The following is a 25,506-nucleotide window of genomic DNA, read 5'->3' as shown; positions in this document are numbered from 1 at the left end:
TTTCTTTCTTTGTAAAACTTTCTGTAAACTTGAAAAAGGGTGTAATCCCGTTGAATAAATATTATATTATATTATTATATTATATTACGCCATGTTTCCGAAATCACTCAAATAAGTCCCTACTCTTTTTGAGAAAATCAATGTATTAAAAGAAACATAATTAATTTCAAAACTAAATGAGCCGTTTTTGCGCGCAGTCATACATTAGTTGTTTTTTATGTGGCGGGAGTTTACGGCTACGAATCATTTAAGACATGTCTGTTGGGCATAAAAAATGCATTCTAGCCCTCATCTGTATTGGAAACTCGTAACCTGAGTTATTTCACCTCATTGACATCAGCTACAGAAGCAGAGAGTACTACCTCAGGCATAAAGAGTAAAAGGAGAGGACGAAAACATCTGGTTTTAAGCTGTCACGCCCCCTAACATCCTTAGGCAAATTAAGAGTCGTATCGTTTTAATGCACTTTGCACGAGACGAGCTCAATAAGGTGATAAAGGACTCGGGCAAAGTGAGGAAGGTGGAAGAGAGGATTAAGCTGGCAGTGGGAAGCGGGAAGGATTACCTTGGCCAAAGAGCTCCGGAGGCAAACCATAAACGATTTCATACACATCTTAAAACGCGCATCAATACGAGACGCCATACATTATCTCTGATTTACGATGCCGCTGAGTAACGATGAAAGCATTGGCAAGAAGACATCAAGATGAGAATACAATTGAGTGCAGGTGTTTGCACAAGTCTCAGAGCATTTAATTGGTTAGTAGTGGCATAGAGTAAGTACCTATATACTTACTCTATGGTAGTGGCCATGTTTATGCCTGAATCTCTCCGATTATGGGCAGTGGCGTATCCAGGAATTCGGGTGGGGGGTCCAAAATCAGGGGGGAAATAAAAAAAACAGGGTATTAAGATTAAGTAATGGGTTTTAAACTATAAACTATTTGTACACTTTTCATAATCGAAAAAACGTCATTTGTTAAAGATATTTTGTTAAATCACGATTTTTTAATATGTTGCTTTCTTTTGTGTAGGAAAATAATAGTGTTTTTATATTTGGTGGTGGGGGGTCCGGGACCCCCGAACACCCCTTGGCTACGCCACTATGGGTGTAAATTCTGTAATTCACATTTTTGAGCCTACTTCATAAAAATTTTCAATGTTAAATTACTCGTCTGACTTCTGCCGTATGAGTACTCATTCTTTCATACTTATAAAACAAAATGAAGCTCTTATAAGAGTTGGAGAATATGTTTCCCTTGTTCACCAAGCTTAAGCAGAGAAAAATGTTGGTCAACCTATTAAAAAAAACAAGCATAGCTAAAATTTCTAATTACCGATAACGTGAAGAATACGTGATTGCACATTGTAATGTTACAATAAATTTTCTTAGACTCCCTTTTTTATCACCAATTAATGTTAGGTATACAATGCAAGAAATACTAACTGTGATTGTTTGTATATGAAAGGTGTCACTTTATCAATGTTTCAGAACATAAGAACCAAAAAAGCGTGAATCATAAGGGAAAAAAGTTGCAAATGCCATGCAATTCCGATTTCCGTAACAAATAATTATAAAATGTAATTTAAATGTATGAAAACAAAATACTATGATTTATGTAAAAGGAAGAATCTATGAGGACGTTGGTGTTACTGAAATATTATATACACGCAGGTTACAAAATTTTAACCCTGCCACTAGGAATTTTGCCCCATTTCTCGCCAACTTCGTCGATGCAGATAAAGTTTTTTTCGCCTGCTGATGATGACAAACCTAACTCACGAGACGGGTCAACGTCTGACTGAATCTATGTATGAGGATATTGACGATAGTGATATATTAGATGTACGCCAAGTTGCAATATTCTAACCTTGCCACTAAGAATTTTGCCCCATTATTGTTGCCAAATTCACCCACGTAGATAAAGTTTATTTCACTTGCTGATAATACCAAACCTAACTCATGAGACGAGTCAACGTCTGACGGATACCATGCACGAGGATATTGATTATAGTAAAATGCTTGAGTTTATTTAGTGATTTTCCGGGTGTTCTTCCGCGTTATCCATTTTGTAAGGCAATATTTCGCCAACGTTCCAGTTGGCGAAATATTGCCCCACAAAATGGATAAACGCGGAAGAATACCCAGAAAAATCACCAAATATCATCATAATCTCCGCGGAAGCCTACTTGGATACATAGAGTTTATATTACTAAAATATTAGACGCACGTATGTTACACCATTTTAAACTTGCCATTAGGATTTTTGCCCTATGTTATTACCAACTTCGTCAATGCAGATAAGTTTTATTTCACTTGTTGATAATCCCAACCTAATTCACGAGACGGGTCAACGTCTGGTAGAACCCCTGACGCTTCACATGTTCCCGGCGGAGGGCTTATACGAACCGGATTGAAAGGTTTAACTAAGAGATTTCGACGTGCACCGCTTAGGTGGGAAATGGCATGGCATCAGCAGGGAAATAAAAGGACTTCCCTGTGGATGCAGGGCAGTGGGATAAACAGCTGGAGAGAGACAGAGAGAGAGGGTTGAATCGTGTGTGGGATGGAGAAGCTGGTTGAAGAGCGTGGCACGCTCTGAAATGGACGATGAGGGGAATGTGGATCGCTTCAGAGCAGCGGAGGCAAGGTATGATAGGAGGGGATTGTGGACGGTCAGCTCCTGTGACTCGGCATAAAAGGGAGGGGTGAATTTCCCCAGGGGTGAGTGCACCATGGAATGATTCCGTGGTATGGGGAGGATACAAGGGCGTACCCAGGATCAAAACTAGAGGGGGGCAAGCCGTGGTCGTTCAAGTTTAAACACAGAGAAGGTTATGAAACCAAAACAGCGATTTATTATTTTTTAAATGATTTGCCAGGAAAAAATATTTTTATTTTAATTACGTGTTTTATACTAATACCTCCTCCTTATATGCACACTTGTATACACAATATATACACTTTCCTCCTATTTAAAGAAAAATTGTTCAAAAATTTCGTTTTGAACTATATTTACTTTTTCTTCTGGAGGGGGGCAGCTGCCCCCTCTTGTTGCCTGCTGGGTACGCCCATGGGAGGACGTACTAATGCAAGTGCCAAAATTTTTAAGAATAAGTGTTCATCTATTCTTGGTTGATGTCATTGTGATATATTATGGAGAGTTGAAAATTGGGTTATTTGCGTCAACCTTCATTTGTTAGCTGTATGATATTAGAATTAATGTATTATTTTTACAACAGGTGTATTTTCTGTTCTTTACCTTTTTATTAGATAGGTAGCCTTGTCATTATTTTGTTTAAATCTCAATAGCCTACTTGCAGCAACATGTATATAAATAAATACGTGTGAGCAGGGCTGAGCGAAATACAGTCCGAGAAGTATTTGAAATACAAAATAGCATTACAAATGTATTTTAAATGTAAAATAAAAAATCCCTTTGAAATGGGTATTTTGAAAAAAACTAAAAAATAGTATTTTAAATACTTTTTAAAATACTAAATATGGAAACTAGGAGATCTTTAAAAAATATAACCTTGGCACGTTATGAATAGTTGCAAACGTAATGAATGCGATTTTAACGAAAACGAAGTTATTACCCACACTAGGCCACACATTTGGAGATATATCACGAAAAAACATTTATACGACGGTAGATTAATCCATGGGAGCTTACAATAAGAGCTTCAAAGGTGTGAATATATAAAAATCCATTTTTCCCAAATCTCTGAAGCATTATTATACAGAAGTGTTATCAGAGCTACTTTAAAAGTATTTTAAAATGTATTTTTTATTTTACAATGGTAAAATACTTAGAAACTGTATTTGATATACAAAATAGAAGATACATTCAGGTCGTGAATTTGAAATACCGAATAAAAATCACACATGTATTTAAAATACATATTTTAAAAGAATTTTATTTGAAATAATTCGCAGCCCAGAATGTGGATCGCTCCACATCTGCAGAGAGGAGCATTGGTAGAAGGGTGGTGGGAATCGTAAACGGTTAGCTTGTGTGACTCGGCATGAAAGGGAGGGGTGAAGTTCCACAGGGGTGAGTTCACCAGAGGGATGATTCCGTGGCATGGGGAGGATAAACGTGTGAGGTGTCCGAGATGGGGAGTGTTGAGGTAGGGTTGTCGATGTTTCCAGGCTTCTTGTGTTTACCTACATGTGGGGGAGGAGCATTGGGGTAGGACTTATAAAGCTCTCTGAGGGGACAGGCGGTAAGTCCAGGGAAAAGCAGTTAAAAAGCATAAGCGATGCTCCGGAATCCGACACTTGCGATACAAACTGATATTCCGGTGGGTATTATTGTATTCATTCAAGTGACAAGTAGGTTTGGAGAGGTGAGGATAAATATTAAAACACTAGGCCACAAATTTGGATATATATCACGGAAAAAACATTTACATGACGGTAGATTAATCCATGGGAGCTTACAATAACAGCTTCAAAGGCATGAATATACAAAAATCCATTTTCCCGAAAGCGTATCGGTTAAAATACACCTGCTCGTCGACACTTTTTTTATGTCGGTATGCTACATTATGCAAGTATACCGACTTAAGGATTAAATTTTACTAATGCACTGGATTTCGTAATTCATAAATCTTTATTCGTATTTTTATCCACGTAAAAGTGAATATCGTTTAAAAATACAACAATACATGAATAGCTAATAGACTGATATTTTAGCAACATTTTAGCAGTAGTAACAGTTTAACAGTAGTAGTATTTACGAAAATTTTTTTCACTCGTTTTCTACAACCTAACGGGGTCCGTACGGTAACAGCATCGACTATGCCTATGCATCGTCCTCATCAAATAATTATTTGTTACAGTTTGTAATTTTTACATTTTCGTTGGCAAAACATTCCAGAACTCCCGTACTCATTGCCACTAAAATTCAAGAAAGGAGTCATAATTGCATCAGAACTTGGCTATTCGGAACAAAAGCGATATATAAGTCATACATTGGGAAATATATATACCGGATGTAATGGCACATCAATACCTATATGTAGCTCTCATCCTTCGATCCCGATGGCTTGCGGGAGGATATGGGAGGTCCCGCAGGTAGGGTCCCAGTGGGAGTGTCTCGGTCATCGGCCGGACAACAGGGGGTGAGGAGGGGGGAGAGTAGCTGAGAGTAGGGGTTGGGGGAGAGGGGGAGTGTGGGGATGAGGGAAGAGCTCGGCGTGGGGTGGGGGTTGGACTGGTCCACCGCTCAACAGGTCGGCTTAGACCCGGAAAGGATGGGTGGAAAGGTAGAGAGAGGAAATAGAAAGACGCGAAGAAAGGGAGGAACACAGATGGAATGAAGATAGAAAGCATGAGCACAGAGTAAGGTTATGCCTAAAGGATAGAAGGCAGTGAAATTTTTATTACTTGGAAGCGTATTTCCCATCAATGTACAGATGGCAAAGAAGAGATTTAGATCTAGTATGGAACTATGAACCGATAGATTTCTGTAGGGCATAGGATCGCGAGCCTGACAGTGGTTCACGTTCCGTTCTGGATGGTATTTCCCAAAAATGTGCAAATGTGATAGAAGTGATTTAGACCTGAAATGGAACCGTGGAAGGAAACATTTGCGAGACGCATAGGATAACGAGCCAGGACGGTGGTTGTACGCTCTGTTCTTGATAGCCATGGGTCTTCGTTCGATGCACATTCTAAGCGGATTTTCTCCCCATGAAAACCTTTGTGTCAACAAAAATAACAAGTCGATTGACGCTTGAAATAATTAATCCATAAGCACGATTAGTCCACGTGATTTGGCGTGAAGCGCACATACGCAGTTGATGAATTCAAAAATTTCTATAAATAAAGCACATTTAGGAAATAAATTACGTAAGAACACAAAGCGGGAAAACTTTTAAGAACGGTCGGCAAGGCACAGTTCGGCTTTTTTGACTGTTGTGGATGGCAACAGCAGGCGACCCATTATGAACGCCCGAAACCGAAACGCACAGTGGGTGTTTGGAATAAATACTTCGGGAAAAGAGAATGATACTTCATTTAACTATGCTGAAGAGTAAAATGGGCAGTATTATCTGAGTGTGTAAGGGTATAGAAAGAGGTTTTAGACAGGTTGATTCTTTTTGTGCTTCTTCATTCCACCCTTTTGGGCACTCTGAAGATGGTGCAGAGTTAGTATCCTGCCTTCCAGGATTGGTAATGTTTAATTCCGGGGTTGTGGTATATTTTCAGCATCTCCCGTAGAAGACACTGGTCGACGGTAGCGGTCCCATGGGTTGAGAGTCGCTACTGCCAGGGAAGCAGAGGTTTTAGTAGATTTGTATAAACTGGGTGAATGAAACCGAGGGAGGTAGTACATATTGATTCGTGCCAAAAGAAATCGAGTAACTTTAGAAGGTTACTAGCAAGTGTTAAGGAGAATCTTTACTTTGAGAATGGCATAGTGCACAGAATCAAAATCTTGGCCAGACTATTTTTTAAAAATTCGGGGTATACAATAATAGTGATTGGTTTCTATCTATGATTAGGTTTCATTTTAAGGAAAAATGCTTAAAACTTCCATATATATTTCATTTTGGCGATAAATTAATAACATGATAATGGGCAGATTCAATAACTCACTGAATAAACAGAAATGGGAGAATATATTAAAAAATAAATAACACCAATGCATACAGCAGTTAGTTGAAAACGCGGAAAAAATGTTGCGAATCGCGCTCCGCAGCATAAATGATCACAAGTGATCGTTTTAAGAAAATTCAAGCGGGGATGCGTTGGAACGCGGTTTGCCATTATTTTTAATGATCACCATTAGTCAAAACTAATCCTCTGAGAATATAGAATCCGCACGACAGCGGTCGTTCGCGCGGTTTGGGTGAGTAGCGGACTCGCTGCTTCACGGTAGCCCTTGCTCGCATGGTCCACGAAGCCGTTAATCTTCCCGAAAAAGCAAATTTCCCCAATGAAAACCGCCACGTTCAAAAGCACTTAATTTTCTTCATCCGCGGTCATTTATTATCTGAGAACTTCTGTTTCACTCCGCATAACCAGAATCCCAAACTTTCCATCATCAACATTTCCTTTACCAACCCGAACTTGAACAAGAGAGCAGCTACTAGCGCTCCCTCGAACGAGTATTAGTGGGGATGAATTAACGGATGAAAAAAATATATTTATCCTACCCCTTCCACTTCCTGATCATCCCAGAAGGATGCCATTATTGTGAAAGTAGAGGTCAACCCTAATGAAACTAGTGGTATGTTAATATCACACCATAGTACTGGTATATGATTTCTCCTGCATAGGTAACCAGCAATACCTTACGGCCTGTAAACCATTATTAGCATTCACCGCACGTTTATTTTTTTATCAAAGGGAGTCAAGAAAGCCCTTAAATTTGAAAATTTACGTAATCTATAAATGACGGTAAGCTGTGCCCAGCAGACACCGAATCACAATTCTTAAAATTATGGCAAAGTTAAAATTTTATGAGAAATAAATAACTATGTGGAGACCGAAGTATGGTTTGAATAGGCGAGAGTAGAAATCACCCCGCAGGCATGTTAAATTAACGAATGCAGAGTATGGAGGGCATAATCATTCCGGGGGGTATCATCACATGTGAATAATTACAGTTTGACGGTATCCGTGGGCTTCACACGGGATACGAACCTGGAACTATTCGATTTGATCAACCCGTTCAATTTGATATATTTGATGACATCATGCCTTAATGTATCCAAAGCAATACAAATGAGAGGGAATTTTTTAATGGAAAAACGAAAATTAGGGCTGAAGACAAATCCGAGGAGAAGAAAATGACTTCGGAAACACAACGAAGGGAGATTTAAGAAACATGCAAATAAGCAGCCCAAATTTAAGTCATAGTGCCCAATTCAATCTTGTAATTAAAATAATATCTTGATCCATTGCATGAAAATCAATTCTTTTTTAACTATGACCAGCCAATTTACATACCAGCAACTGCTCTCTTGCGAGTCAACATCAATATAGTCACCATAACAGTTGACTTACCTGGAAAAAATAAAAGTGGAAAACGTTAGCAAATAATTAAAAGGCATAATATGATTTAATTAGATGTAAAATCCAACGTTTTTTTGGTCATAAAAACATAGCCACTATTTTACTTTTGCCTTTGAATGCCAATATTATCTCACGAACAATGTTAAATATAGATTCAAGAAAAATACCTTGGATATGTTTTAGAATGTAATGAACACCAAGCTCCAAAATTTATGAGTGAAGTTGATTTGTTTCTAATGAGAAATTAATGAAGCATAAGCTGATGGCAACTCAAATAATAAAGTTAAAATTACAAATGAAGTATTTTCGTATCTTCAATTGTACATTAAATCCTGCTATCAACAGAAAAAAAATATTTTAGGTAGACAGACTTCAGTTTAGAGTTTAAAATTTCTCACACTGGAGGAAACATTTTCCGTCTGGTGTCCTGATAAATTATTGACACCAAACGTTTTGAACCAGGTTAGTGGTATCATTCTAAAGGGAGAACATGAAGTTGATGATGATCAATTTGGCATGGCCTAAGAAAATGATGACCCAGTATCAGGTACCTGCGAGTGAAAGCCGAGTCATTCTCACTGTGTCTGGAAAAATCAAGTCTTCTCGTCCACACGTAGACTACCCGTTTCGCGAGCTATTTCCAACTTTAGACTCTTTAAGGAAGGAGACGTCTCTTCAGGAAGGTGATGGATCGAAGAACCAGGAAATGCCATGCGAGTTTGCCATGCGTCTTTCTCGTGATCTCGTAATAGCTTTGATTGCTAGATTTACGTCCAAGCCGATGAAGGCGAATTCAATCTTTTCTATCACCGGCGTGGCTTAGTAAAAATGGTGAATACGATATACCTGTAGGTGATATAGAAGATATAAAAGCATCCGAAATCATGTAAAAGGAATATTTTGTCTCAAATATTAAACTGCATCCATCGCTAGAGCCCTAAGAAATCCGTATCAATTACAGCAAAGGCGGAACTAGTCTTTCTCGGACAATGTTTACTAATATCCCTAATATACTATGCATTAATTTGTAACATATTATCAGTTAAGAAAAAATATAATATTAGTACCGTAGTGTTAATAACTGCAGTGGGGAGCTGAATGTGAATGAATAATTGGAAACAAACGAAGAAAAAACAGAGAACCCTTCCATTACAATTCACTTCTTCGCCACAATATGCCACTTGTATTTGAACTTAGTGAAATAATTACACATAGCTGAGCTGATAAATAATATATAAGACAAAAAGATGAGCTAAAAGTTTTATTAAAAAAATTAAATACGGTAATACCCATAATCTTAATAAATTCAAATCATGTAATCGATTATAACGCATGCAGCTGCAGCGGGTTAAATTGATTACATTGAATTGCACGCTGCACTCTCCACACTGCTGCACAGATAAAGGATGAGAATTTCGACTACTTAGTAGTTTATATAGTATAAAGTCTTTTTTATTTAAAGAATGACATTTTATTCGTAAATGAGTGTTATTAATTTCCATTAAATTTTGTCGAGCGGACGAGGATAAAAATTAATTTTGCCTTCATGATGCATCAGCAATAGTGGCTGTTCTGCCCTTCCCTTTCAGCTGAGTACAAATAAAAAGCCTTAAATATAACCAAGAAATAATTCATTTCTCTATGGTAATTTTGATTCACATTTCTTCAAATAGTCTCTAAATATATCTCAAACTAGGTCTATTTCTATGCGTTATTCGATGAATTCAAGAAGGAAAACTATCAAACATTAAAGCGGCGTATAAAAAATCCACTAAATGTAGCTTAATTTACGATTTAAACAGAGATTACCAGCCAGGTAGTTAGTTAAAAACTAATTTTTATATCAAGTCAGTATTTAACCATATAATGACGATGATTGCAACAAAATTTCAACATAATTCCTCCTTGGAAGATTTCAGCGATTCTCTTCCTCCAGTACGTATCGTCATCTTAGCTTGATGTCCTGAAAAGAGGTCGCTTCAGAGAAAATGAGTCACTATCCATTACGGGACACGGATGTTAAAAAAAATTAGAACAGGAAAAATCGCGCGTGATCGGCTCATCAGCTGATGCATCGTTTCTCACTAATCGCTTAAATCAGGAAAAAAATTTGCCATCGCCACTTTCCTCGTCTCGGATGAAATCAGTGGAGGGAACGAATTCGAAAAGAATTCCATTCCACGATTCCCTTTTCAAGTCCCATCTACCCCCATTTCACATCCTCTTCATACTCTCTTCCACAGAATCCCTTTCACGGTCCAGAAAAGACATACTCGCGTGACCTCTTCCATATTATTTCTTTCGTCACGATCGGATCGCCCTTCTGATTCGCCCAACTGGGTATTTTAAACGTTCTGATGCTTCATCGGTCGTGATCAAAATGAAAAATAAACGATATTAGATTTACCATAACTCATAGTTCACATCACTCAAGTTATGGTAAATTTCATATTTTTCTATTTACTTAGATTTGATCTATTACTAAGCAATATTTCACAAGGCTATCAAATTTATTTGCCATGACTATTTACAATTAATCTCTCAGCTACGTGGAGAGGAAATTAAAATCTTTTTGCGGTCAAATTATACAGTGGTAACTGTCAGATCATATGAAATATTAGCGAAACAATAAACTCAATACACTAGCTTCACAGATCTAGAGGTTTTATATAAAAACATCGCTTACTTGGAAGCCATCTAATACGATACTAATAAAAAACAACAACCATTCGCACACATTATATTATAAATTAGTTGAGTTTGTTTTTAGCTGCCTTGAGTCATGTTCTCATCATAGCTTTCTAATATCAATGTCAGTTTTCATTACGAGTTGTCTTCTTCTGACTCACGGTTTGAATAACAAAAACACGAAAGAATAGCTTTAATGCAAATGAATACTTACAGTAGAGTCGTTGAGAGAATTCTTAAACCATTAAATACGGCATCTGTAGCTTATGTTATGGATGAGGCACACAGTAAAGATCTAGAAAGTGTCCAGCAGTATGTTTCATTTGCTAAAAATTGAGCCACAGGGCAGTACAGACCAAATCATCTATAGATTATTCCTCATGGCCAATTAAAGTTCATGCACTGCTTTAGGGAATAAAATTAAGCCAAAATAACGATTATTTGGAGCTATAATACCTAGGAATTTCATCAAGTTATGTTATGGTAAATCTGTTAATAGGAAACATTCATCTAGTTCAACAGCTGAGAGGAGAGCTGACTACTGTCAAACGTAAGAGTTTTCAGTGCTGATGATGATGATGAATGGGAAATACTGAGTTATTTAAAGACCAATATAGTCTTTTACTCACACGTCTTCATTTTTAACGCAAAGTAAACAAAAGTAAATTACAATGTCGTGCTACGAAATACTATACGAAGATCGTTTCTGGTTCATTGCGGTAGTTGAAGGAAACAACTACACGTAATGTCTGATTCTTTCCCGGCGAACAATGTCAGTGATTATTACTTGGGTTTTACACCGGCTAAGTCCTACATATCTCTTTCCAACGTTGTACAAACAAATTGCTCATCGTCATCAGGGATTCAGGAATCCAATTACTCGGATCTTACCCGATCCAAAACCAGAGAAATCTTCACTGCAAACAACTATATCGTTGTGCGAGAAAATCATTCGCCTAGACCGGGATACGAACCCGGATCCCTCGACTTCCGGCCGAGTGCTTTAGCCAGTTAAGGCATCATTCTCCCCTGTGGAAATTGGTGAACTATACCGGGCAAGGTGGTATATACAGCTGAGCATATGATGCCACAGGCTGTCCAAATCGTGCGCACAGTACCTACCACAGCCGGAGAACTTTGAACGCATAGAGGTGTTCGCTCTATACGACTTTAAGTATACCGGGACTAGCGCATCCCGGTCAGGGCGAATGATTTTTTCATGATGGAATGAGACAAACGGCTGCTGAATCTACTCTATAATCTCATTGAGGATTATAAAATAGGCATATCAGGAATATTTTTGAAGCCATCTACTCAGTTGCCAGTCGCTTGGACTCAATGAACTACAACAGTAGTGAGGAAGGGAATAACTCTAATGCAATCCCCTTTCTTTTCCATTCCAAAACTAAAAACATCCAGTTTAGTCGTTCACACAATTTTCAAACCGTTAAATACCGTGTCTGTAGCTTATGTCAAGGAGTCTAGAAAATGACTTTTAGTGTGTTTTAATTGCTAAAAACTGAACCACGGGTGACTACCGACAAGATCATCAATTAATTATTCCTGTCCAATGAAGTTTCATGCACTACTTTGGGAAACAGAAGTGAGTCAAAATGCGATGATTTTGGAGCCAAGGATTGCGGTAGTTGAAAGAAGAAGCAAACAGTTATATCATCATTAATTTCCGTGAGCCATTCCAATAATGACAACAATGCAGCACAGTCGTTCACACGGGCCTAAGTCGTTCAATACCGTATGTTTTTCTTTTGAAACGCAAGTGAAGGCAAGTGGGAGGCACGCATACAGACGTAGAAAGTGGTCAGCGGTTGGTTCCGTCTGCTAAGACGATTGATGGAATGAGACGAACGGCTGGCGAATGGGATGGGTTGGGGGGGGCAGGGGAGAGAGAGGGGGGGGGATAGCGAAGGATTGTGGTAAGGAGGAGCGGGAGAAGAAAGAGGGGGCAGGGAAAGATGTGACTGACTGTAGGCGGCTCTCAAGGATCGAGAATCGAGGACGGATAAATCAATGTCCGCGCCATGATGGAAACCCGTCCATTGCTTTTTACCGGGCCTCAGACGAGAACGAACCCGGCGATAATATCCTTAAGCATGGAGGAAAATGTTTGAAAAAAAAAGAATAATGCAAGGGAGGCAAATGCTTTGGTCTCCGCCGTTGGGATGGAGGAATGAGCCTGGTTAATTGCCGAGAGTAATGATCGAATGACTGCCGTGCGTCGCAGTATGAACGCACGTCAAACTGAGACTCGAAAGAAAGAATTCTAGGCGGAAACAATGGAAAACCTATAGATAAGATAATTTTTTTGTCCGCAGAGTCCGTAAGAAATAAATGATTCATCTCACTGGTAGCAGTAGTATTTAGGTTATAAGGTGGGTCGGCGACTAAGGCCATTTTGCACCACTTACTAATCAGATTATTAAAAAAGAAAACATTAATGCTTATAAAAACAGCATAAAATGTAAAATGATGTAAAAAAATTAAAATAATTCAGTATAGAGGTCAGTTGATCGTAAAAATCTGATGAGTCGAGTGACATGTTCGGAGAGTTATCACCTGGCACATCAGCGGGGTTTCTTCCGAGGTTATGACTAACCCGTGCCACCCATTATCTTTCACAGTCCATCAGGAGATGTCCCATGTTAGTGGAAAATAGCAATATACGCATTGGGGCTGAATTTTATTTTCCGTGAAGAGGTTTAAAAGGATTAGGATGTGGTGAACTATCCTCATACTATGCTCAAACGATTTCCTCCCGGCTGACATTCCTCAAGAGGTCTGTCACGCAGATGTTACACGCTTAATTTCACTGGAACGTCTAAATGAAACTTTATTGCACCAAAGAGCCTAGAACGACATCAAAACTCAGCTACTCCATCGCATTCATTGACTAAACGATTAGGAATAACACACAAATGATTTAAATCATTGGCGCATCAACAAGAAATATTACAGAGTCCGTAATACTTAATATTCGACACAATACTAGTATTGACACAATCCAAAGCTTTAGCCACTCATAAATCTAGGCAATTTTAAACAATAACACGACGGGACACAACACTTCTAAAGAAAATCACTTGACTGGCCATAAATCAAGCCCCATTTCCATGCTCCCAATGAGGGAAGCTGGCAAACATGCAATGAATATATTTAAGGCATTTCGTATCTATTATTTGGGATATCCCTCTAAGTACTATACTCAATTACAACAGATTCTCACATTCATTTACTCTGGCATATGCAATTTCAATATAAAATTATTCTGTAATGAGAGAGGAATCGAATATTAAACAAATCCATCTGGGAGTAAGGAAGAAAATTACAATTCCACATCAATGATAAGAAACGATTGGCATGAAGCCACCCTATGATATAGAGTGAACTTTGGGCTCATTTTCCGGTGCCTTCACTACATTGTTAATGACATTGTTCACCGTAAAAAATTTATTTGTAACACACTTTATAAGTATGCAAAGGTATATTTTTGATTGGATGCTGTACATTTTTTTCTTGGTACTGAGCTTCATAACTTACTTATGGACAAGTCTGCTCAGTTTGCACGAATTAAATAAGTCTATTTAAAATTTAAAGACTACTTTGTAAATTATTTCAATTGGTCTAGTAACTATTAAGGCCAAAGGAATTTCTCCAGACCTCTGAAAAGAGAACCTTGCAAAGAATGTATATTACGAAGCCGATTAAATTTGATACATTCCTGTAATTTCACTTGACTGCGGCGTATGAGAATAAGAATTTGTTTTGAAACCGCATGCCTCAGCTTTTTTGAAATGTATCAATGCCTGGCAGGCAGTCCGGAAATCAAAATGAGTAATTAACATCATGCCAGAGGAATGCCAGGCATGAGAAACGGATGAGAGATGGAGGTAAAAAAAGAATCATTTCAACATACAAATGCCGGGGAATATGAGAGAGAATGGGAGAGACGCCTGCAAGATATTCCGGATAGCAATGATTCTGACAGCTGAGACTGATGGATTGAACTAAAGAAAGCCTTGATTGGAGGAATTAATATTACATCCACTGGTTCATCAAGCACGATGACTTTTAAAGGGAGATAATCATTTTTCCAATTACGCTTCTCTCAACTACCCCTCTAAATTCACATTAATTACCCTCTTTAACTATATACGTTCAACATTAAGTGACTAGAACACAGGACATTACGGGAAATTTATGACTGGAATAGCAAATAGTAGTAACTAGGCAAAACGTATAGGAGAACCGTTGAATAAGTATAATTTTCTGAAACATTATCTACTTAAGCGTAATACGACTCAGCAGTCTTTTGCATCATCACCTAAGATCAGGAAATTATGCATTGGAAACGGGAATTTAGAATGTCAAATGATTTTACTGCATTCCTCATAGTATTTTCCCGAGCATAGCACTCGAATAAATCATTATTTTAATTTAAGCATTGAGAATAAGAGGGTGAATCTATGGCATAAGTAGAAAAAGTTAATGAAACCCTTTTAGAGCTAAGAGGAAACTTTAAATTGCAAAATTATTTAATTAAATGTTATTTTCCAGTGCAAGCCCATCTTAATTGGGCACATTTCTTCCAGCATTCGTAATGAAGGAAAAATGATGAGCTATTAACTAAGTGTCATGGTAGGCAGTAATAAAAAATAAGCATATATTTCGAGAAAATCATGAGTCTGATGTGACAATTTAGAATTAGAAGATTAAAACAATATTTTCGACAAAACATTGTTAGTTCCGATAACTATGGTGGAGAATTTCCTGATTAAAAATATATTTTTTATTTAACTTTTTTCACTTCACAGTTGGAGACGCAAGAGTGACATTAATGTGAATGAATGGTGGCAAATATTCTAGGTGGAAGAAATGGAAAACCTATGGATTAGATAATTTTTTTCTCTCCACAGAGTCCGTAATAAAATGAATGCTACATCTAACTACTAGAAGTAGTATTAGGGTTATAAGATATTGTAGGATGTATATTGCTGTAGGGATAAAGCCATTTTACACCACTTATTGGTCGGATTATTAAAAAGGAAAAAGAAAACAGTAATGTTTATAAACAAAAAACCAAGTTTTAAAATAATGTGAAAATTTCAAAAATAATTCTAATCTTATTTTATTAAAGAGTACAGTTGAGTCAAGTTTCTTTCTCATGGGCAAGGTGCTCACGAAAATAACTGTTATTATAATTAAATGATTTACATTTTTCCTGGTGAATAATATTCAGGAATTCTTCTCGGACACTACAGCAGGTGAATTCAGTCGTATTGGCCGGCGTTTGAATAGTTGAATTTAAAAAAATTAACAACGCTTAGTGTGAATTTGGACATTCATACAGTAAAACGCCTTGAGAATTGAAGACAAGTCGTTTTCCTAAACGTCGGCCAATACGACTGAATTAACCTGGTGTAGAACCCGAGAAGAATTCCTGAAATTATTATTATTATTACCCTAGCAGCAATCAATATCACAACAAAATCCAGACAACGTTTTCGGCGTTAACATGTGATTTCCGTGCAATATCTATGTTAATCTAAATAGCGTTGGATGGATATGTGTTAAATATCCAAAGAACGTCAAACAATGTTGCAGAGATGTTGGCCAGTGGATACGGAGGTCCATATTACAACGTCTCTTAGATATCTTCACAACATCTAACGAGTAAATAATGGGGGTTATTATGGTTTTCGGTAATCCTCAGACAAACAAGACACGCGTACTCTTTAATTATTTACAGAACATATTCTACCTATGAATACTGTTCGGAATAATTAGGTAAAAATAGGTTAATATCACGGACATTACAGCTTGGATATCTATGAAACGTTATTTTTAAACTCGTCGTGGATATTACCAACAGGAAATGAGTGGTTTGGAAGCCAAAGGGTAAAAGTGATTTATTTTTTTCTATACACAGTTAGGTACAGAAATTAGGTATAGAAAACTAACAAGATGAATTAGATATTTTATATTGTGCATTTGATATTCCACTCGATGTCAGCACAGCACTGAGACCCACTCGTAGCCCTTGGCAACCGATATTTGTGTATTTATTCTAAAAATTATCGTTTTCTAACGTTAACGTCTTCTAACAATTAAGTTTCTTCTAACAATTAAACTAACGAGACGATTTAGATATTTGATATTGTGCATTTGACATTCCACTCCATGTCAGCACAGAACTGAGACTCACTCGTATCCCTTGGCTACCAATTTTTGTGTATTTCTTCTAACAATTAACTTTAACAAACTCTGTTTCGAAAACATTACTTGTACCCCTTGGCTTCTCACCCCCTCATATCTACGTGACGTTGTCAAAGTATCCATCGCGAAATAACAACGTGTTTAGGATATATCAATCTTATTTAGATAACAAGTGGATATCGTATGCTGCTTGGGTAGTACAGTAAAATGGAAACAGCATGATGAAAGATTGACAAGGGAACAATTATGTTTCAAGAGAACGAAAATGCCAATCGCTAATTAAATATAGGCAACTCACTTTACAACTGTCATTCCGCAGGACTATAACTCGCATTCCCGCTACCCCAGACCGGCGACCCACTGCCTACCTGCCCGCCTCTCGCTCACCTTCCTCCCCTCCCTCCACAATCCTGAATCCCTACCCAGCCTCATTCATTCCCAACGCATTGTTCTCCCGATTGGGACACGACTTCTTCTCCTGGCAAGCGCCTATGAAGAACTCTGGCTAGATCGAAGAAGAAGCGAATTATGTAAATCTTGGACACGCCAGCAAAAAATACTTTAAAATCCTTAATCAGCGGCGGGTCCGGGTCAGGGTCCGGGGGGTCCGGACCTCCCCCCCTCCGGAATATAAAACAATTATTTTCTTTTATAAAAGAAAAAAAAATACTGAAAAATCATGAATTGACAAAATATTTTTTTAACACATTTAGTTTTTTCGATTATGAAAAGTGTTCAAATTAGTTTAAAACTCATTACATTAGTACCCTGTTTTTTTTTAAATTTCCCCTGGTTTTGGACCCCCGAACGAAATCCCTGGCTACGCTACTGTCCTTAATACTAGGGCAAGTCAATTGTTATCCGCAATTTAGTTATATATTTTTTATTTTGGTAGTACTATCGTTTTCCGTTGATGAAACATGCTTTGTTCATTTGCTGTTACGCCTTTGCAAGTTTCTAGCTGCTAGGTTAGTTTCGCTATCGCTGTCGTGCTGTTAATTATGGCTGCTTTGCTTTCTGTTTACACCAAAGAAGAGCAACGATTAGTGATCCGTTTCTGTGGATGAAAGTTGTATCAAGGGGCCGAAATTCATCGAAGTGTTTCGATACAGTACGGGAACATTATTATGCCAGAACTAAGTGTCTACTGATGGATTGTACAAACACAAGATGGTACAATAGGTAGAGGTAAGGTGGTAAAATATGACGAAAAAAATATACTTTTTTGTATCCGCTGAAAATAAAAGTTAATTTTTCAAGCATCCCCCAGATCAAGTGATGAAATTAATTAATTAAAAACATATTACCTTTTTTAAGAGAAATGTAAGTAAATTAAACTAAAAAACCGCAAAACTTGATTAAGTTTCTTTAATTATTCACAAACACATCGTTGTACTAAATTTGGCCTGCCACCATCAACATTAACTGATTTAAAATATTTTCTCAAATAATATGAAGCACAATATTTTGAAATGAAGCGTGATAATCTAGATGGATTAAAAAATAGTGATGTAGAGGGCATGTCCTGAGGACTAAATTACTGCTTAACTAAAAATACCCATAAAATAGCCAATAAAATAGGAATAGTTGGCGGCGTGATTTGTAAAAGCATGAATTAAACAGAGCTTTTAAATTTTCAACATACCGAGTAAAATTAAAATTTTCTAAAAATTTACTTGTGAAAATCCCTAGAAACATAAAAAATTTAAAGATCAGACCTTGATCAAGAAATAATTTCAATGGCTCAAACAGTATAATTCTTCCTGTTAAAATCTAAAACATAATTATGAAAACCCATTTTCATTTAAGAAACTTAAAAACTTCATATGCATTATTTAATCAATGAACGACGAGAGAGATGAGAAAAACTGATTAAGACGCCTAAATTTATCTTTCAACTCACGTTCAGTCCGCGTAAAGTCTGCTAGGTGGCAAATTCCAGCCCTTAGTGTTCCAAGAAGTTTTCGATCTTCCTGGAAATCTACCGGCTGGATCTTACCCAAGTTGAATTCTTACGCTCATCGCCTGGTAGAAGCATTCGACCACATAACTGGCAGCTAATAAATAAAAACCATTGACGAGGCCGAGGAAACTCACCAATCAATTCCAGCATCACACGTGAAAAATATTTATGATTCTCGCCTTCTCAGGAATTTGACACCTAAAGTTTTGCGAAGAAGTGCTCATCGCACAAAAACGCGTTCCCTTTCTTTATTTTGATTTTAGAAAACAGTTCAGTAAATTCGCTCTCAATCTTCCAACCAATTATTACATTTGAAATATGGCCGAATGATGTTGTCTTGTTCAGTGGCGGATCCAGGATAGGGACAAGGGGGGGGGGGGCTAAGTGGGGGTTAACCTACCTGCAGTGGTGGGGGTCGAACAAATTTACAATTCTATCTAGTGTAAGTTGGATGTCCAAGGGGGGGCTATAGCCCCTTTAGAATGCCCCCCCAAATAGATCCGCCACTGGTCTTGTTTATGTGATTCAAGTTTCGGAATACACATTGGTATGGAGATTGAGAGCGAGTTTTAGTATGGTGACTTACACACTTGAGTCAAATAATGTGTGATATAATCAAAATATTTAAAAAAAACTTACTACATAGAGGTACAAAAAGGTATGCGGTAGTTAGTCCTTTCAGATAATGCATTTCAGTTACCAAATCACTCGATATATTTTTATTAATGCTTCAAGGAAAATCATCTCTATGGAAATTATTTTGTTCAGGAATCAGCGGTAATCTGTCAAAATATGAAGATATAAACATGCTCAGCAAGAAAGCTTTATTACAAAGACATGTCAATCGGCATGTTTGGGGTAAGACTTATGCGCTTTTATACCGATAGATGCATATATGAAAATAATAATAAATATGGGCAAGTAGAAATGAAAATATATAGTTAACTACCTATGAAAATAGAATTATTTTTCAAACTATGCAAACAAAAAGTTTTGACTTGGTCAAAGAAGCTTGGTCAAAATCGTGGATTTTCATGGTTTTTTGAAATTGTGACACCAAGGAACTATGAACATTTGTAAATATCAGGAATAACTTACTTTATTTTTTTACTGCAGGAAATAGCGATGACGAAAGTTTTTAAGCCGACGAAGAACCTCACGAAAATGGATTGCGCTGATAGGATATTGCTGCACATCTCATGGTTTTCGTTGTTGGGAAACCATTGCAACGTTGAACGGTTTGACCTCGCGAAAAAAGAGGAAAATATTCGCTAAAAATTTCTTTTCCCAAAACTTAATTATGGAATATATTAGCTCTATCACTTATAAATATCAGGTAATCTTGGGCATATCTATTCACATATTTATGACATAAAGTGAGTGAGTTGAGTGTTCATAGTATGCAGTGCATCCAATAGCGTAGTGAACGAACTCCTATATGCTTCCTCTGGGCACGAGGCAAGAAGGAAATCTGATTTCCTGTTTTCCCTCTCCGCTCAACCAAACTCAACTTGAACCCGAGGTCTCCAATTCGCGTGCAGCAGAAGCTTGCCTGAGCGTTTGTATACCGTCGCTGCATATATTTTCAGACTTCACAGACTTGACCTCACACTTTCAATAGTAATCCCGGACCATTTCATTCGGACTTGCCAGGTAAAGCAAAGCCTTCTCTTTCACCCGGCCCATGAGACACAAAGTATGATATAGACCGAAGGCTAATTTTATTCCTAGCTTTGCATATGAACTCTCCTTTGTCGGTGTCTGCTCTGTGCTCCCTTTTTCGTGGACCTGGTTTCGGTGGAACGGGTGCGGATTACAAAAGCAACAGCCTTAAACAATACTCTTCAAGCTATCCCAAATCTCCTAATATAATCGTTTCAAAGGTCAATGCAATACTTATGGCAGAAGAAGAAATTTATGTAAATTGAAGTGCAAAGTCCTTTACTTAAAATTAAACATTGAGGACAAAAATATTGCTCCTGTTTGCAATCAATGCATTGCATAACCAACGTTGACCAACGTTTTAACCCCTAAACTAATTATTAATAGTTCCGCAACAGAAATCGTTGGTCAGACATTTGCCATAAGCATAAATTTATGATGCATCACCTGGTACAAAACGCTATTGGAATGTAAATACGTTGTTTTTATTCAAGTCTGTAACGCGCAGTATACGAAAGGCCCTATACAAGTATGCATCATTTGCCCAGGATTTCATATTTATTAAGACGCTGGATAGGGATACAGTAGATAAAAAAGTGTAAAACGATTTCTTGAATTAAATAATATATTAGAGCTGTTTTCGGCAACTTTGGTGAATAATTATTACATAAAAACTAAAGTTTTACGTCCGTATAAAAGTTCCACACCATCTAAAAATACAAGTCACGGTATTGAACAAATTGATTTCATTGATTAGAAGCCGATTTCTTTAGAATGCTTATCGAACCTTCTTCCGAAGAAATCAAAAGTCCTCAACGTCTCCTCCATTTCGTAGATGATATGCATTGTAGTGAGCAAACCGATCACTTTTAAAATCACCACGAAGAAAGGATCCACGAATAACGGCCACCGAGGCGGCACAAAAAATCTCTTTCGTCGACCAAACACAAGACGCAAAAGTAATAAGAAACAAAACGCTTGAACGAATCACGCGCGCGGGACGATGTGTGAAGGAGAATATAACAAAAGAGCCACGCGACAAACTCGCTCACGAAAGCATTCGAAATAAAAAAATCACGAGTTAGACGGCATTCCTCTCGGAATGAGATATCGCGTCGACTCTAATGAGAACGGCGAAAGGCTTCTTCTCTCTCTCTCCTTTCTACATTCTCTTTTTCTTCGTGTATCAATCCTACGAGGTAACGCATTCAGAACGGAACCATCCTCAGAACTTGGCGGAAGGGTAGGAGGAGGAGGTAGGTTGAAAGGATGGCAAAAAAAACCGTTGCACGAATCTTTCGCTCTCTCAAACATCCCGCGAAGAGGAAACGCTACCACGAGGGCACGATGGGAAAGAATCCCACAAGTCTCTGATGCAGCGTAGAGAGACGGACTTGAAAAAGATAGCTCCTCCAAAATGCAGCCAAACCCATGCCACACTCCTCCTTTTTAAAAAACGCGTCCTCGTGATTGGGAGTAAAAGAAGAAGCATTCATGCAAATCATGCATATGTATTACATACACGAGCAGCACATACGAGAAGTTTCAGATTTGTTCCGCGAGCTGTTGGGAAAGAAAGAAGACAGCGGACGAAAGCGCGGCGGATCTCGTAACATAATGGAGACCGCCATTAAAGAAATGACGCGCGATGGGCGCGCGCGCCAAACCATGTGCAAAGAAGGGTAGGAAAAGATAAATACGCGATTACCGCACCGAGGATGTCACCGGTAAAGACGCTGGCACACGTGCACAATGGGTTCCAATGCGGGGGTTAAAGATTCATGCATAAAAAAGGGAAGAGTGGAGCGGAAAGGGTTACCCGAAGGGTGCTAGAATAGGGCACAAGTGTGAGGGATGATATGGCCAGGGTGGGGTTGAATGCATGCGAAATTCTCGGGTAGGGTTAGCTGGTGTTTAAGGGTGTAGGGCTGGGAACGCGCCCTTGAGTCCCGTATAGCTAGAGATGCGGATGTTGAGAGAAAGGATTCACCAAGACAAATGCCACAGTGGATGGTTTCGGGTCGAGTAGAGGCGATGGTTTGGATAAAAGGGCCTTTGGTGTCGCGCTTGAAGATAATGGGGTGGCACGCAGCTCAGCGGATCACTATCAGATGCAGCCCCGGCAGTGAGTATGCAAAATCGGAAAAAGGTCTGTTAGATCGCGGTGCGCGGCAACAACACGGACATAGGGTATTATTCATGATTGAAAATATTTCAATACTTGGATCTAGTGACTGCAACCCATCGTTTTTTCCTTGTCTTTTACTGATTTTACTCACTCTGACACTGCAATAATTCTACAAGAAATGTAGTGAAAAGCTCTTGCCTATTATTGCACTTATTTATTTCAACTGTCCCAGGTTTCGGCATATTAAGCCATTTTGCGCCTAAAAAATGGCATTATATGCCGAAACCTGGATCGGTTCAAATAAATAAGAATATTGGATTTAATATTAATCCTGGTATTAAAGGCATTGATTTCTTTCTTTCAACGGCAAACTACAAGACAATTACTAATAAAAAAATTGTGCTATAATCAATATGATATGTTTGTATTTTTGCTACGTTTATACTACTATTATTTCACATTTGTATTCGTCCAATCGTACTGCTTATTTATTCCTTAAAAAATAAGATGTAAGTTATTATTCTGAGAAATTGTTCCAGTGACCGTATATAAAAAACTATCTATATCTCCATTGTGACGCCAGGATCCCTCAAACAATATTAACTTCCGTGATAATCTCAATTTGGTATTGTCCCTCTTTATTACACGCCATCTCTCTCAAACTGTCTTTCCAACAATTCCCATATTTTCATCAACAACATATAGCAACGTCCTGTTCAAAAAACTATAAACAATCTTAAACATCAACTTAGCAAAATGTATTAAATCGAAAATAGAAGCTTGAACGTGGTGGAAGGGATCAATATTAGCAATGATAACAAATCATGAAGTGTTAGCAAAAAATTGATTATCATATAAATTAATACAATCAAAAACCCAAATAAAGAAGTACCTTGAATAAAAAAGTTAAAAAATAAATAGAACTGGAGTTGGACAAGGCACAGCATTATACGTACTATCAATCTATTCACCATACTAACGCCATCCTCCCCCAGAAAATAATGTGGGTGAGAATAGCGCCGAGTGAAATGGGGGGAAGTTTGAAATGGAAATGAGTTTTGAAAGGGGTGTGAGTGAAGGGGTGGCCGGTGGGTGGAAGTGAAAGGCAACGGGGTGTGGGAAGCGCAAAAGGGTTGAGGGAGAAGGAGGGAGACCGCTCACGCAGGATGATATAGGGGTAGGTTATGGTTGTCGGGAAGAAGGGTCGAGGAACACTCGGGAAAGGCGCGCTGGCCAAAGAAGAAGAGAGATTAGTGAAGGGGTTAGGGGAGGAATGTGGGATGGGGGAACAGAATTAGAGCTCTCGCGCTGTTCCGAGAAGGATGCAGGCAAATGAGACGGCAGTTAAACGGTTCCACGAAGACGCTGTTGGATATACGAGAGAAACACCAAATTTATTTAAAAAAAATTAACTTTGTACCCATGCCATAGAAATATTATTCATATGTTTCGGAACGTATGATGAATTATTTTCACACAAAAAAACACTATGCAAATAAAATTGAAGAGTTTAAATACTCCAACGGATGAAGTTCGCCATGAAAAATAACAAAATATCCCGGATAAGTCAAATATTTTTTCATGGCGAACTACATCCGTTGGTATATTTAACTTTGCACCCGTGCGCGTGACTGCGTACAAAGTCACTTGCTCCTGCAGTGCTTTGAAGATTTTAAATTCGTAAAGGAAGGGCGCCGAGTAGACGCTCTAGAGGAACTAGAAATTTTAACCCACACTGATTCAAACCTAGCTAATGACCACCTTCATCACTATCGCTCACCCCTCCTCCACTTTCTTACTTACTCATCCAACCCTTCATCCACCCCAACCACAGTGACGCCTATCCAACCACCGAGCCCAACCACCAACCCTTCAGCACCCGAAACTTTCTCATTCCATTTATAACGCTATATATAATATATACTGCTCCATTTTCCTTTGCTCCTCACCTACAAAATTTTATTCTGTAACGATATTTAACATCATGCGAAAGAAGCAGTTTTAATTCCTTTCTATTCCTTCGATTTTTAATAAATTGGGAGAGTAATGAAATTATATTATTTCGTTATAATTCGAAGTATATCATTTATATTTTGTTTTATTATAAAGAGCCACATGCAGACAATCACGGGTGAAAATAATAATAACAATAATAGGAGGCCTTTAATAAGATATTTAGAGAATAATTATAAATAGAAGAAACGTGAGAGTGTGTACATATTGTCATGAGAGTATATACTTTAAGTTCTATATTTCCTACCCAGTCACTATGACTTAATCATCATCTTTTCGCATTTAACACTAAAAATGTGATAAATGATAACGCCTTGGAGTATAGGTCTGAGTATGAAATGTAAAATTGTTTGCAAACGCTTCGATATATTTTTTACATCTTCTTCAGGGCTATGAATCAAAATGGTTACAATAAATTCATATATGAAGGGATAAAAGGTTGTCACCATTTTTTTACAAAGGTGGTAAAGAATTCAATTGTACATAAATTAAAAAGAAGAGACAAGAATGTTGACATACCTTATCGGCACAAATTTGCATACCGAATATATTTAAGCTGTTACAATATCATAGTTACTATCAATTCAGATTTATTAAATAAAAATAAATTTGACTGATATTGCCGTCAATTATTATTATATAATAGAGATCACGAAAAAAAATCGATTTACTAAAAATATGTTCATTAATTGAATTTTTTCCCCTTTACTTCTGCATGCCGGTAACTGTACAGGAAAAAATGTAATAAATACTTTACCCCACCGTGGTCGTAATCCCAGCACCCTGTAT

The sequence above is a fragment of the Ischnura elegans genome, chromosome 8 (assembly GCF_921293095.1).
Source record: "Ischnura elegans chromosome 8, ioIscEleg1.1, whole genome shotgun sequence".
Lineage (NCBI taxonomy): Eukaryota > Metazoa > Arthropoda > Insecta > Odonata > Coenagrionidae > Ischnura > Ischnura elegans.
This window is presented reverse-complemented; position numbering follows the sequence as displayed.